General features: G+C 42.9%; 1 pseudogene; it reads right to left on the bottom strand.

Annotated features, from left to right (window-relative positions):
• The window catches only part of LOC122096685, a 219,660-nt pseudogene extending 213,689 nt beyond the window's left edge, over positions 1-5,971 (bottom strand).
• Positions 5,972-14,384: the final 8,413 nt, after the last annotated feature.

Consider the following 14,384-nt stretch of genomic DNA (forward strand, 5'->3'; position numbering starts at 1 on the left):
GTGCTTACCTAGCAGGCATGAAGCCCTGGGTTTGATTCCTCAGTACAACATAAACAGAAAAAGCCAAAAGTGGTACTGTGGCTTAACTGATAGAATGTAGCCTTGAGCAAAAACAGCTCAAGAACATGCCTAGAGTTCAAGCCCCCCCCAAAAATGTGACCTTGGTGAGACATACTCTTCTGGGACTCAGAGAAGGGCTGAGGTTATAGGTGACAGGTAGAGGCCAGGTGCTGGTGGCTCACCCCTGTAATCTTAGCTACTCAGGAGGCTGAGATCTCAGGATCATAACTACAAGCCAGTGCAGGCAGGAAAGTCTATATGAGACTCATTTCTCCAATTAAGCACCCAAAAAGCCAGAGCTGTGATTCAAGTAGTAGAATGCTAGCCTTGAGCATAAAAACTCAGGGATGGCATCTAGGCCATGAATTCAAACCCCAGGAGTGGCACACACACACACACACACACACACACACACACACACACACACACACACACACACACACACACACACACACACACACACAGCAATATAGAGCATTTGCCAGTCAGCATGCACAAGTTCCATTTCTAGCAACTCAATATTTTAAAAAAAATGATGCAGAAGGGAAGGAAAAATTTGATTCACTAGTTGATATAAGCAGTGCCAAAATTCCACAGGAGTTCTAAGATGTGGAACAGGATAGAGAGGCTCAGGCAGAAGGTACACAGCATGGGCAAAGGTCCTGAGGTGTGGTGTAGAGCAGGTAGTGTGGGTGGAATGAAGGTTGTTTGGCCTCAGACAAGTCTAGCAGAACATTCAAGGGTGGGTCAAGGTTTCTACTTGAGTCATAGGTAGGGCAGAGGGTGGGGCCCAGAATGGGGCCCAGGGGGAAGATTAACTTTGACTTTTCTCCATGGACCCCAGCCATTTCCTGTGGCTTAGAAGCCTAATTTTCACAGCTCCTGACCTTCAGGCCTCCTTTGCATGCAGGAGTCAGGGCAAATGCAGGGAAGAACTCTTGCTTAAGAAAACCTTCTACACAATGCACCAGGCTCAACCCCTGTAAATCCTAGCTACTCAAGAGAATCCTAGCTCCTCAGAGATCGTGGGTCAAAGCCAGCCCAGGGCAGGAAAGTTATCGAGACTCTTTTTGCCAATGAACTACTGAAAGCCAGAAATGGAGCTGTGGCTCAAGTGGTAGAGTGCCAGCACTGAGGGAAAAATTTAAGAGACCAGAGCCCAAAACCTGAGTTCAAGCCCCGGTACTGGCACAGTAAAAATAAAGAAAAGCTTTCAGGAGATTCCAGTCCTCTGTGGAGAAAGGCCATTATCAGCTGTGCACCTGTGGCTCATTCCTGTTATCCTAGCTACTCAAGGCTGACACCTGAGGATCAATCAAGATTCAAACCTAGCCTGGGCAGACTCTTATTTCCAATGAGTCACCAAAACCTGGGAAGCAGAGCTACTGTAGCTCAAGTGGTACAGCACCAACCTTGTACAAACAAGCTAAAGGATAGCACCTAGGCTCTGAGTTCAAGTCCCGGTCAACTCACATGCGCGCGTGCACGCGTGCATGCACACACACACACACACACACACACACACACACACACACACACACACACACAAACATCCTTAGCAGGTGCCTGTGGCTCACACCAGCAATCCTAGCTACTTAAGAGGCTGAGGTCTTAGGATGACTGCTTGAAGCCAGCCCAGGCAGGAAAGTTCATGAGACTCTTATCTCCACTAAACAAGTAAAACAGATGAAAGGTGAACTGTGGTTCAAGTAGTAGAATGTTACCTTTGAGCAAAGGAAGCTCAGGGACAGTGCCTAGACCCCGAGTTCCAGCTCTAAGTTTTTTTTTAAGACACCCTTTGCCACCCCACAGGCCATAAATCCAGATTTTGTTCATCCTAGATCTCACTTCCATTCCTGCCCCTTCCATAGTACTGCCACAAGTGGCTGGTGTGTGGCCAACAATGGGTTAAGAAGTGAACATACACAAGCGGGGGCATAGCCAGGTCAAGACTAATGCCCCAGAACATTGAGGTATTGGACATACAAGTCTCTCATCCTCCAGTTCCCTGGCCCTAGAATCTAAAGTCTGTGCCTCCTGTATTCTGGGTATCCAGAATTGTGTAGCAAGACCTGAGAGGTCCAGCTGGTGCTGTAAGTTAAACTTTCCTGCAATAAAGTACATTTACATTTCCTAGACACTGACAGATACTTCAAAGCCACCTTGGCCTCACCTCTCATGTAGCCCTGGATCCTCCTTGCTTGAGCGACCTTCAGTCAGATGTCAAGATCGAGTTGGCCAGAGCCACCAGCAACCACCCATTCCCCAAGCCACTGCAAGCCTGCTGAGAGGGATGTGCAGTCAGAGGCCCAGCTGAGGAAAAGGACAGGACATCGTATAACCGAGGCCCTCCTTCTGAGGCAGGGGAGACCTATGCCAGCTGGCACTGCTTTTCCAGAATCCCCTGGAGGTGGCCAAATATTGGGACAGCCAGACTTGGGCCCCAGAAAAAAGTTGGAACACAGGCCTCTGGCAATTTAGGACTCATTGTAGGCCCTGATAGGGGGCTAAAGGCAAGGTCGGTGTGGAGGAAGGTCACCATCTGAGGTCAGAAAGGGGTAGCCAGGCAGCCAGGAAGGGGACAGAGAAAGACGAGGGAAAATTACACACACACACACACACACACACACACACACACACACACACACAGATACACACGGACATTCCACGGCCTCAGCAGTTCCTGAGAACAGAACCATGAACTCCTTCCATTAGGATCACATCTGACCTGCGTGAAGATGACACTATCATACTCAGAATAACTGTAGACACAACATTGAGCCTCTCACATATCTGTAATATCTCATAACACAGCAAGGAATTTCCTACCATACACACTGCTATGTGGAAAAATCAGGCCACCTCTTTGTTTATTGTTGGTCATGGGGTTTGAACTCTGGGCCAGGGTGTTGTCCTTCAGCTCTTCATCTGAAGATGAGCACTCTAGTACTTGAGCCACAGCACCATGTCCTGTATTCTGGTGGTTCATTGGATATCAAGTATCACAGACTTTCTTGCACAAGCTGGCTTTGAACCGTGGTCTTTACAGCTTTATGAGTAGCTAGGATGACAGTTGTGAGCACCGGCAGCCCCAGGCTTCAACCACCTTCATAAACCCAGAGGAAACCCAATTCGTCAGGCCACAAACTTCTTGCAACCCTTGACTTCAAACTTTGACACCCAGCATCCAAATCCATCCTTCAATGGAGAGAATACAGATACAACAATCCCACCCCTGCACCCATCCCACCACTCCGTGCCTGCCACAGGCCTCGTCCTCTTGTGTTCTTGGTAAGGCACCTCCCATCCTACTGTGGCTTCAAACGGGCAAACTTGAGGAGTTCTTAGAAATGTCTGTACAGTGAGGTCAGCACCTGGTCTCTCAATCACAGCACCCACACACACACCTCCACATCTTTGCAGGCAAACATATTTTACTTTTTTTCTTTTTTTCGGTTGTGGTGTTTGAACTCAGGGCCTGGGTGCTGTCCCTGAGCTCTTCAGCTCAAGGCGAGCACTCTACTACATGAGCCACAGCACCCCTTCCGGTTTTCTGATGGTTTGTTGGAAATAAAACTCTCAGGGTCTTTCTTGCCCAAGATGGCTTTGAACCATGATCCTCAGATCTTAGCTCCTGAGTATCTAGGATGACAACCATGAGCTACTGGCACATAGCCAAAGATGCTTTTCCGTGCTTATCATCCTATCCCCTCAGGCAGCTGAGATCTGAGGACTGCAGTTGGATGCCACCCTTGGCAGCAACGTTCATGAGAACTTTTTATCTCCAATTAAACACCAAAAAAAGCTTGAAGTAGAGCTGTGGCTCAAATGGTAGCGTGCTAGCTTTGAGCATCAAAGACAAGACCCACACCTTAGTTTCAAGCTTTTTCTAGCATAGACCCACCCAAGAAAGGGAAGCAGGTGGGCACACCGGAGCTCAAAGCTAACACATAATATTCAAGCCTCCCAGAACAGACCCTATCCAGCTCTGATTCTCCAGATTCTTTGTTCTACATCATGGCAGTCTTAGATGGGACTGACCATGCACCAAGTTAGGACATTCAAGTATAATCTCATACTGAGGATCCAATGACCTCATCAAAGAATCAGGATCTCTCACTGTCCTGACTCAACACTGGGCAGTGAGATGAGATCTAGTTATCCAAACACATGATATGGGAACCAAAGGGTTTTTGGTCAAGGGATGGAGAATGGAGGTCTCTAGGTCCCTCTTGGAAAGGTGAAAAGGGCTGTTCTATCCCAGGAGTGTTCCTGTGTTGTATTATCAAAGAAACAACCCTGCTCAGAGCCCAGTGCCTCTGGTTTTCCCACCAGCCTCTACCCAGCCCTGCCCCACATTCAGTCTGCCCTCTCTGAATCCCAGATCTGCCATCTAGACTAAAGACTGAGCCAGCAAAGAGATCCACTTCTGCCTCTGAGAATGGCAGGCACAGGGCTCTAGCACCCTCTCTATGAAGTGTCAAGGTGACATGAGTCCCAACTCCCACCATCATTCCCAGGCTGTGACAGTGATATGCTTACCTCTGTCTCTGGTGTAGGAATGAACACCGGGGGTGTCATCTTCAGAGTGAGCCCTGGAAAGTCCCAGCACCAAGGATGTACTGCACAGGCATCCTGCAGCGAACAACGGCCAGGTCATCAATGGTGAACTCAAGGTGTCAAGACTTTTAATAGCAGCATGGCTGGATCAAAGGCTCTATCACTGGTAGTCTAGGTTGTCAGGTAAGATCATGACTCCAATGTCTGATACACCTGACCTAGGATCATCCTCCATCTTTATCTTCCTGCTTATCCCTTGCCTCCCCACTCTTGACACTCCCTCACCCCAATACCTCCCTAACCCTTGGACATTTTCTTTTTATCTGACCAGAAAATAAACTCCTTGGGGTCGGGGATGATAAAAAAAAAACCCTGAGCCCTAGGATCTACCCCAGGCTACTTTCCTCTGCAATCGGTGACCACACAGCTCCTGGATGTCATGAAGTTGCTAAGGGGTCAGTGGCTTGGTTCTACATACTGGCTTTAGTCTTTGAAACTGTTCCCACAGAAATTGTGAATGGTTGGCTCCCTTGATCCAGGGACTCCAAACCAAGGCTTGCATATTTTCCCTTCTTCCCTCCTTTCCTCTTTTTCTCCCTCTGTCCTTCCCTACTTTCTCTCTCTCTCTCTGTCCTTTCTTTGTGTCAGTCCTGTGCCTCTAACTCATAGCCTAGTTGCTGTCCCTGAGCCTTTTTACTCAAGGCTAGCAGTTTAGGGCTTGAGCCACACATCCCCTTCTGGAGTTTTGTTTTTGGTAGTTAATTGGAGACAAGAGTCTTACAGGCTTTCCTGCCTGGGCCAAAAGCCTCAATCCTCCGATCTCAACCTCCAAAATAGCTACCATGGCAGGTGTGAAGCACCAGCATCCAGCTCAAACCAAGGTTTCTTCATGTTCTGTGGAACTAGTCATGGAACCTTTCATTGTCTATGGCCCCCCAAAGCCTGGCGCACTCTGTAACTGTTTGTAGAAAAATAAATGAGTATCTGTCTATGACAATACTACAGAAAAGTCCCATCTGATTCAGATAAGTATCCTCTGTTGGGGAGAGCCTGATGTAGCTTTCGCAATGTACTCCCTCCTCCCTCTTCATGGCCTTCTGGTGCCACTTCACTTATCTATTTTGGCTCCGAGGATGTGAGCCACAATGTACTGGCTGGATTCTGGGGCCTCTGTGATGTCTATCTTCTCAAAGATATCTGTCCAGCGGCTGACGAGCTCTGTGGCACTCAATTCCCCATTCAGGTGTGAATGAGGTTGCCTTGAGCTGAATGTCTGGTTCAAGGGGCCTACTCTCCTCCCCATGGGGCCAGACATGATAGTCCATCACATCCGCCCCGCCCCAAGTTTCATGTTGCAGAGAAAGGATCCTTGAGGTAGCCTGGGGTCTCTGAATATCTTGGAGTCCAGTACAGGTGCTAGGAATCATCTCTCTCCCAGCTGGCAGGATGGGGATGGTCAGGTCACAATCTCTGCTCTCCATGATGTCCTCCACTGTGGTGCCCACCTTAGAGAGAGCTGGAGGAGATTCAGCAGCTGGCAGAGAAAGGCACTCAAGGCACAACATTCAAAGCAGGAGACAATCTGGCTTGGGAACTCTGCCTGTGCTGCTTTGAATGTAATTTTTTTATTATTATTATTGTAAGAATGCCTTACAGAGGAGTTACAATTACATGGGCAAGATAACAAGTACATTTCTTATCAAACATTGTTGCCTCCTCATTGTTTCCCCTTCCCATCCTTTTCCATACTCCTCTTGTCCCCCCACCCGAACCTCTCCCCACCCCCCCACCAAAGATGTAAAGTTTGTTTTTCGACATAACAACGTGTACAGCTCATTGTTGCAATGGGTCCACATGTATCCCTAGTTAACGATTTGTTTTTTTTTCCCTTCACCTCTGCAAATTATACCAACATCAAGTACAGTGAAAGTATTGGTTATACTGTGGGGAGGCACATACAAAGCAACATAGGAATCATCTTATGAATATGATAGAAAAAATTACGTGAAAGGAAAAAAACAGAAAATACATTTGAATACTTATCTTGGGGTTCATTCCACTAGCATCAACTTATCTGACGTTTTTTGCTTGACTGAGACATATACTAGTTATTGACAATAAAGGAAACCATGGGACCTATGCTTCATTCAGCCTGGCTTAGTTCATTTAATAAAATTTTTCCAAGTCTTTCCATTTCCTAACAAATGGGGCAGTGTCCTTCTTTCTGATGGAGGCATAGAATTCCAGTGTGTATATACACCACATTTTCTTGATCCATTCATCTACTGAAGAGCATCTGGGTTGGTTCCATCTTAGCTATGGTAAATAAAGCTGCAATAAACATAGTCGTGCTGGTAGCTTTAGTGTGGTCTTGTTTGTGATCATTTGGGCAAATGCCCAAAAGTGGAATTGCCGGGTGATAGGGGAGCTCTATGTGGAGTCTTTAGGAATCTCCATATGCTTCCAAAGTGGTTGAACAAGTTTACACTCCCATCAACAATGAAGTAAGGTTCCCTTCTGTCCACATCCCCTCCAGCATCTGTTGTTAGAGTTCTTAATTACAGTCATTTTAACTCAGGTGAGGTAGTATATCAATGTTTTTTTGATTTGCATTTCTTTTATGGCTAGGGAGGTTGAGAATTTCTTCATGTGTCTATTAGCCATGCTTCTCTGCTCTTCAGAGAAGTTTCTCTTTAAGTCTTTTTTTTTTTTTTTTGGTTGGTCGTGAGGCCTGAACTCTGGGTCTGGGCACTGTCCCTTGGCTCTTCAGCTCAAGGCTAGCATTCTACCACTAGAGTCACAGCTCCACTTCCGGCTTTTTCTGCTTATGTGGTGCTGAGGAATCGAACCCAGGGCCTCATGCATGCAAGGCAAGCACTCTACCACTGAGCCACCTTCCCAGCCCCTCTCTTTAAATCTTTAGCCCACTTATTTATCCGGCAGTTGTTTCTTTGAGGATTTGTTGTTGGGAGATTTAATTTTTTAAGTTCCAGGTATATTTTAGATATGAGACGCTTGTCTGTTGTATGGCTAGTGAAGATCTTCTCCCAATCCATAGGCTTTCTATTGATCTTGCAAGCTATGTCCTTTGCCATGCAGAAGCTCTGCAATTTCATGCAATCCCATTTGTCCAATCTTTCTTTGATTTCTTGTGTTTCTGGATCTCTATTAAGAAAATTTGGCCTGTGCCAAGGAGACCTTGTGTTTCTCCTATTCCATCCTATAATGTTTTCAGAGTGTCTGCTTTGACTCCGAGGTCTTTGATCCATTTGGAGTTGATTCTGGTGCAGGGTGATATATAAGGATCTAGCTTTAGTTTTCTACAAGTAGTTAACCAATTTTGCCAGCACCATTTACTGAAGAGGCTATTTTTCTTCCCTTACATTTTTAGGTCCCTTATCAAAGATTCGATGGCTATAGGTCTGTAGGTTCATCTCTGGTTTTCAGTTCTATTCCATTGGTCCTGAGGTCTATTCTTGTGCCAGTACCAAGCTGTTTTGATTACTATGACTTTGTAGTAGAGTTTGAAATTTGGTATTAATATTCCTCCAGCACTGTTCTTTCTGTTAAGGATCATTTTTGCTATTCGGGTCTTTTATTGTTCCATATGAATTTTTGGATTGTCTCTTCAATTTCCTTGAAGAATGAAGTTGGAATATGGATAGGTATCACATTGAACTTGTAGATAGCCTTGGGAAGTATTGCCATTTTCATGATGTTTATCTTTCCAATACAGGAGCATGGGAGTTTTTGCCACTTTCTAACATCTCTTTTGATTTCCTTTTTCAGGTTTTTAAAATTTTCATCTTAGAGTTCCTTCACTTCTTTGGTTAAGTTAATTCCTAGGTTTTTCTTTTTTGTGGGGCTATTACGATTGGAGATGTTTTCTTAATTTCAGCCACACTATTTTCATTGTTGGTATACAGAAAAGCCATTGCTTTTTGAGGGTTAATTTTTTTGGGAGGGGTCCGGTCATGGGGCCTGAACTCTGGGCCTGGGCGCTGTCCCTCAGCTCTTCAGCTCAAGGCTAGCACTCTACCACTTGAGTCACAATGCCACTTCCGGCTTTTTCCTTATGTGGTGCTGAAGAATCAAACCCAGGGCCTCAGGCATGCAAGGCAAGCGCTCTACCACTGAGCCACCTTCCCAGCCCCGAAGGTTAATTTTATACCCTGATACTTTGCCAATGTTTTGAATTAGCTTGAGTAATTTGGGAGTGGAGTCTATGGGATTCTTTAAATACAAGATCATGACATCTGCAAAGAGGAAGAGTTTTACTTCTTCTTTCCCTATTTGGATCCCTTTTCGGTTTGCATCTTGTCTTATTGCTGTAGCTAGGCATTCTAATACTAGATTGAAGAGAAGTGGAGAGAGTGGGCATTCTGGTCTCTTTCCAGAGTTAAGAGGAAATGACTTTAGTTTTTCACGATTAAGTATAATGCTGGCTGTAGGTTTGTCATATACAGCCTTTATTGTATTGAGGAAGGTAACACGGATTCCTAGTTTTTCCAGAACCTTCATCATAAAGGGGCATTTGTTCTTGTCAATTGCTTTTTCTGCATCTATTCAGATAACTATGTGTTTCTTATCCTTGCTCCTGTTGATATGATGAATTATGTTAATTGATTTGAGTATATTGAACCAGCTTTGCATCCCTGAAATGAATCCTGTTTGATCATGTTGTATGATTTTTTCATGAATTGAAGTGGATTGGCAAAAATTTTGTTGAGAAGTTTTTCATCAATGTTCATCAAAGATATGGGTCTATAGTTCTCTTTCTTTGATGAGTCCCTGCCTGGTTTTAAGATGAGGGTTATTATAGCTTTATGGAATGAATTTGGTAATGCACTTTCTCTTTCAATTTCATTGAAGAGTTGAAGGAGTATTGGTGTGAGTTCTGTTTGAAGGCCTTGTAGAATTCTGCTGTAAAACCATCTGGTCCTGGGCTTTTCTTAGATGGGAGGTCTCTTATTGCTGTTTCTATTTCAATGCTTGATATGGGCCTATTAATATGGTTTAAATCATCTTGGTTTAGTTTTGGCATGACAATATTTGCTAGGAAAAGGTCCATTCCTGCCAAGTTCTCAAACATATTAGCATAAAGTTTTGAGAAGTGTTCCCTTATAATGTTCTGAATCTTAGTTGTTTTGGTACTGTTTCCATTCGCATCTATGAGTTTATTTATAATTGGATGTGTTCTCTTCTTTCTCTGATAAGATTTGCTAAGGGTCTGTAAATTTTGTTAATTTTTTCGAAGAACCAACTCTTTGTTTTGTTGATTCTTTCTATATTTCTTTTGGATTCTAATTCATTTATTCTGATTTAATTTTAATTAATTCTTTCTGTCTACTGGATTGGGGGTATCTTCCTGCTCTTTTTCAAGGAGGCTCAGCTGTCTCATTAAATTGTTGGTTTCAGATCTCTCCAATTTGTTGATGTACACACTCAGAGGTATAAACTTGCCTCTGAGTACTGCCTTTTCTGTGTCCCAGAGGAGCTGGTAGTTTGTGTGCTTATTTTTGTTGAATATCATGAACACTTGAATTTCATTTCTAATCTCTTCCATGACCCACTGGTGATTAAATAGTGTGTTGTTCAGCCTCCATGTGTTACAGGATTTTCTTTGGTGGCTTTTGGTTTTGAGTTCTAATTTTATTTACTTGTGATCTGAGAGAATGCATGGTATGACTTCAATGTTTCTGAAATTGGACAAGTTTGCTTTGTTACTAAAATGTGGTCTATTTTAGAAAATGTTCCATGTGCTGCTGAGAAGAACATGTATTCTGATGCTGCTGCATGAAATATTTGTTAGATGTCTGTGAAATCTAGTTGATCTATGCAGTTGTTTAGGTCTACAGTTTCTCTGCTGAGTTTTAGCCGTGTTAATCTATCTAGTGTGGATAGTGGTGTGTTAAAGTCTCCAATAATTAATGTCTTTGGATCTATATGAGATTTGAGATAAAGTAGTTTTTCTTGGTGCTCCTTTGTTTGGTAAATACATAATTAGAATTGTAATGTCCTCCTGAAGGAGAGATCCCTTAATGTGTATGTAGTGACCTTCTTTATCTGTTCTCACTAATTTTAATTTGAAATCTATTTTATATGGTATTAGGATTGCAACTCCCGCCTGTTTATGGGGGCCGTTTGTTTGGTAGATTTTGTTCCAGCTTTTCACATTGAAAATGTGTTTGTTTTTATGGGCAAGATGTGACTCCTAAAGGCAGCAGATAGAAGAATCTTGCTTTTTAATCTAAATAGAGAGTCTATGTCGCTTGATTGAAGAGTGAAGTCCGTTAATGTTGAGAAATAGGAGTAAGAGGTATTTGGGAGTTCCTGCCATTTTATCCACCTAATTTGGGGCTGCAGCTACTGGGTTCTACCTATGGTTCTTGGATTCTTGGGTATGGTTTCCTGGCCTTTATTGTGGTCTTGTTGGTTTTCTATGTGTAGGACATCTTTAAGATCTTTTGTTGGGCTGGTTTGGTGGAGATATATTGTTTCAATTTTTTGTTGCTATGGATCATTTTTATTTTACCTTCCATAATGAAGGAGAGTTTAGGTGAGTACAGTATTCTTGGTTGTCTCTGCTGAGAAATCTGAGGTGATTCTATTTGTTTTCCCTTTATAGGTGATAGATCTTTTCTCCTTGACAGCTTTAAAGATCTTTTCCTTGGCCTAAATTGATCCTGTACAGATTATAATGTGACCGTGGTATGTCCTGTTCTGGTCTGGTCTATTTGGGCTTCTAACAGCTTCTTGTATCTGAATAGGCCTATCTTTTTGCATGTTTGGGAAGTTCTCTGCTAGGATGCTGTTACACAAATTTCCTAGACCTTTAACTTCTGTCTCTAGGTTCTTCTCTACACTCAGATTAGGCCTTCTGATGGTATCTTCCAAGTGTTGAATAGATCTATCATATTTCATGGATTTGTGTTGGATGGTTGTATGTTCATTCTCTATAATATCTATGCTGTCGTCAATCCCCGAGATTCGATCTTCTGCATGGTCTATTCTACTCTCAAGACTTTCTACTTTGCTTTTTATTTCTCTTCCTTCTAATTGGTTGGCTTTGAGAGCTTAATATTCTTTGTTAGAACTTTGTTCTAGATCTTGTAAGGACTTCTTTACTTCCTTAATTTGGTATTCAGTGTTTATTCTCAAATCACTTAGTTGATTGGTTATGGATTCCTTGGACTCCCATTCCTTCTGTAGGGCTCCACTGAGCATTCCCTTTGCGGTCTCACTGATGTCTTTCAGCTCTCTGTTTATGGATTTCATAAATGCCTCCTTTGATCTTTGTCTATTCTCATCCCCATCTCTCAGTTCCTGTATTTCTCTTTGATTAGCATCCTCACGTTCACACATTTCCAGTAGTTCTCTTTGAGTGTTCTGAGCCTGTTCACGCCATTCCTGACTTTCTCTTTGTCTGTTCTAAGCCAGCTCACGCAATTCCTATCTATCTCTTTGATCTCAACCTTCTCAAGCAAATCCTTTTTTTTATCTTTGAATGTTCTCAATCTGCTCACGTAATTTCTGTATCAATCTTTGAGTAGCTTCCTCACACTCAGGAGACTCCTGTATTGATCTTTAGTTTTCCTCCTCTCTCTCCCTATCATGCTCACACAGAGACATTTGCAAGTTTTCACTTTTTTTACTTACCCTGTTTTTTTACCCTGTTTTTTTGTTTTGTTTTTTTTTTTTTGGTCCAGTCGTGGGGCCTGAACTCTGGGCCTGGGCGCTGTCCCTCAGCTCTTCAGCTCAAGGCTAGCGCTCTACCACTTGAGCCACAGCGCCACTTCCGGCTTTTTTCTTTTTGCTTATGTGGTGCTAAGGAATCGAACCCAGGGCATCAGGCATGCAAGGCAAGCGCTCTACCACTGAGCCATCTTCCCAGCCCTACTTACCCTGTTTAACTGTAGTGTTTATACAGCTTTTTGGAACTCTCCTCTGGATTATTCATTATCTGTTCTGTCCCCTGATTGTCATGAGTGGGAGTTGAGAACCCCGGGCTTGCTATTTTTCTTGTGTTTTTCCGGCTTGTTCTGCCTATTTGGGATGAGAATAACACCAGTTTTGTACTAGAACACTATTTTAAAGTAAACATCAACCAAAGTCCATAGTTGCATAGTCCAAAATCTGCAGATAGAATCTGGTTCAAGAGATACAATCTATTGAACATCAAACAACTATGTCTTAATGGCCTAAGAACAGCAAAGGAGAATTTGACAACCAGAAATTATTAGGTTTAGGGAAAATGTGGGGAAAATAGGATTAGAGGGATTTGGGAATGTGAGGGAGAGTGGAATAAACCATATCCTAATCCCAAAGAGGGAAATGCATTGGACAGAATGATAGCAGAGAGAGTGAAAAAAGAAAAAAAGAGAGAAGAAAAAAGAGAGAAGAAAAAGAAAAAAGAGACAAGAAAAAAAGGAAAAACAAAAATTTTAAATTAAAAAGTTAGGGGGCAGGGAAGGTGGCTCAGTGGTAGAGTGCTTGCCTTGAATGCCTGAGGCCAGGGTTTGATTCCTCAGCACCACATAAGCAAAAAGAAAAAAGCCAGAAGTGGCGCTGGGGCTCAAGTGGTAGAGTGCTAGCCTTGAGCTGAGGGACAGCACCCAGGACCAGAGTTCAGGCCCCACGACCGGACCCCCTCCAAAAAACAAGTTAAACCCTTAAATACTGGAAGTTTGAAGAAGTAGTATTCAGAGAAGAATGAGGATGGGATGAGAGGAGGAGAGGGATAGAAAGGAGACATGAAAAACTAGAAAAATAAAAATGTTCAAAAATATTATATAGGTATAAAGAGGTAATACTGCTATTAAGTAATTTAAGTCTAAGAGGTTTGGAATTGAGTTATTTCTGGATTAAGTATGGACACAATGGAGGATAAGATTTAATAAGTGATGACGGTTATATTTGAGGGTGAACAGAACAGAAATTAAGTCACGCAGAAAAGAATGAAAGAGAAGAAATGAAAAGAATGAGAAAAGAATGAAAGAAAGAAAGGATCAAAAGGTGAGTAGAGATTTTAAAAAGCACATACACATATACACCTAAAATAAAAATTATACAAGGAAGAAAAGAAAAAATAATTGAAAAAACATTTTTAAAATTAAAAATTTTAAAAAAAAAGAAAAATAAGATGCAAAAAAAAGAAAGTGCTTTGATTTTTTTTTTTTTTTTGGAGGGAATGGAAAGATTCTGTATCTCCCTTGTGTCCATAACCAGTCTCTTGGTGGAGTCTCTGGTTTGCTTGTGGTGTTTGGTTTTCCTGTGGCTTGATTGGTTTATTAAATCAGTTTTTTGGGCAAGCAAAAAATGCTCTGCTTTACCCAGGATTTTGTGATCCTCCTCCCAGGCTAGTTCTGTGAGAGAGGGATCTCTTTTGAGTATCACAAAAGAGGGAGATGGCTTTTTCCTCTAGTTTGGAGATGCTGTGTTGAGGCTAATTTCTGGATAGAGTTGAGGCTTTTCAGCAAACAGTAGCTTTTCCCTGAGGGGCTAGCTTCTGAGACAGTCACAGAGCCCAGCCTGGAGCCTTTCTTGGGGTTTATGTTTACTGAATTTCAATGTATTGTCTAGATTGCTGTAGGGAGGGGCAACATCTGGCTCTGTTTACCAAGTGAAGAAAGCCACTCCTGGGGGCAGATTTTCCTCTGCCTGGGGTGGATGACATTTTCCTGGGAGCAGTTGTGCCTTGCAGGTCTGGACAGGTTCCTGTGACCTGCTAAATGACTGTCTTGTTTTTTCCCAAGGCCTGAGTT

This window comes from Dipodomys spectabilis, unplaced genomic scaffold (assembly GCF_019054845.1).
Source record: "Dipodomys spectabilis isolate Male_0828 unplaced genomic scaffold, ASM1905484v1 ptg000386l, whole genome shotgun sequence".
Taxonomy (NCBI): domain Eukaryota; kingdom Metazoa; phylum Chordata; class Mammalia; order Rodentia; family Heteromyidae; genus Dipodomys; species Dipodomys spectabilis.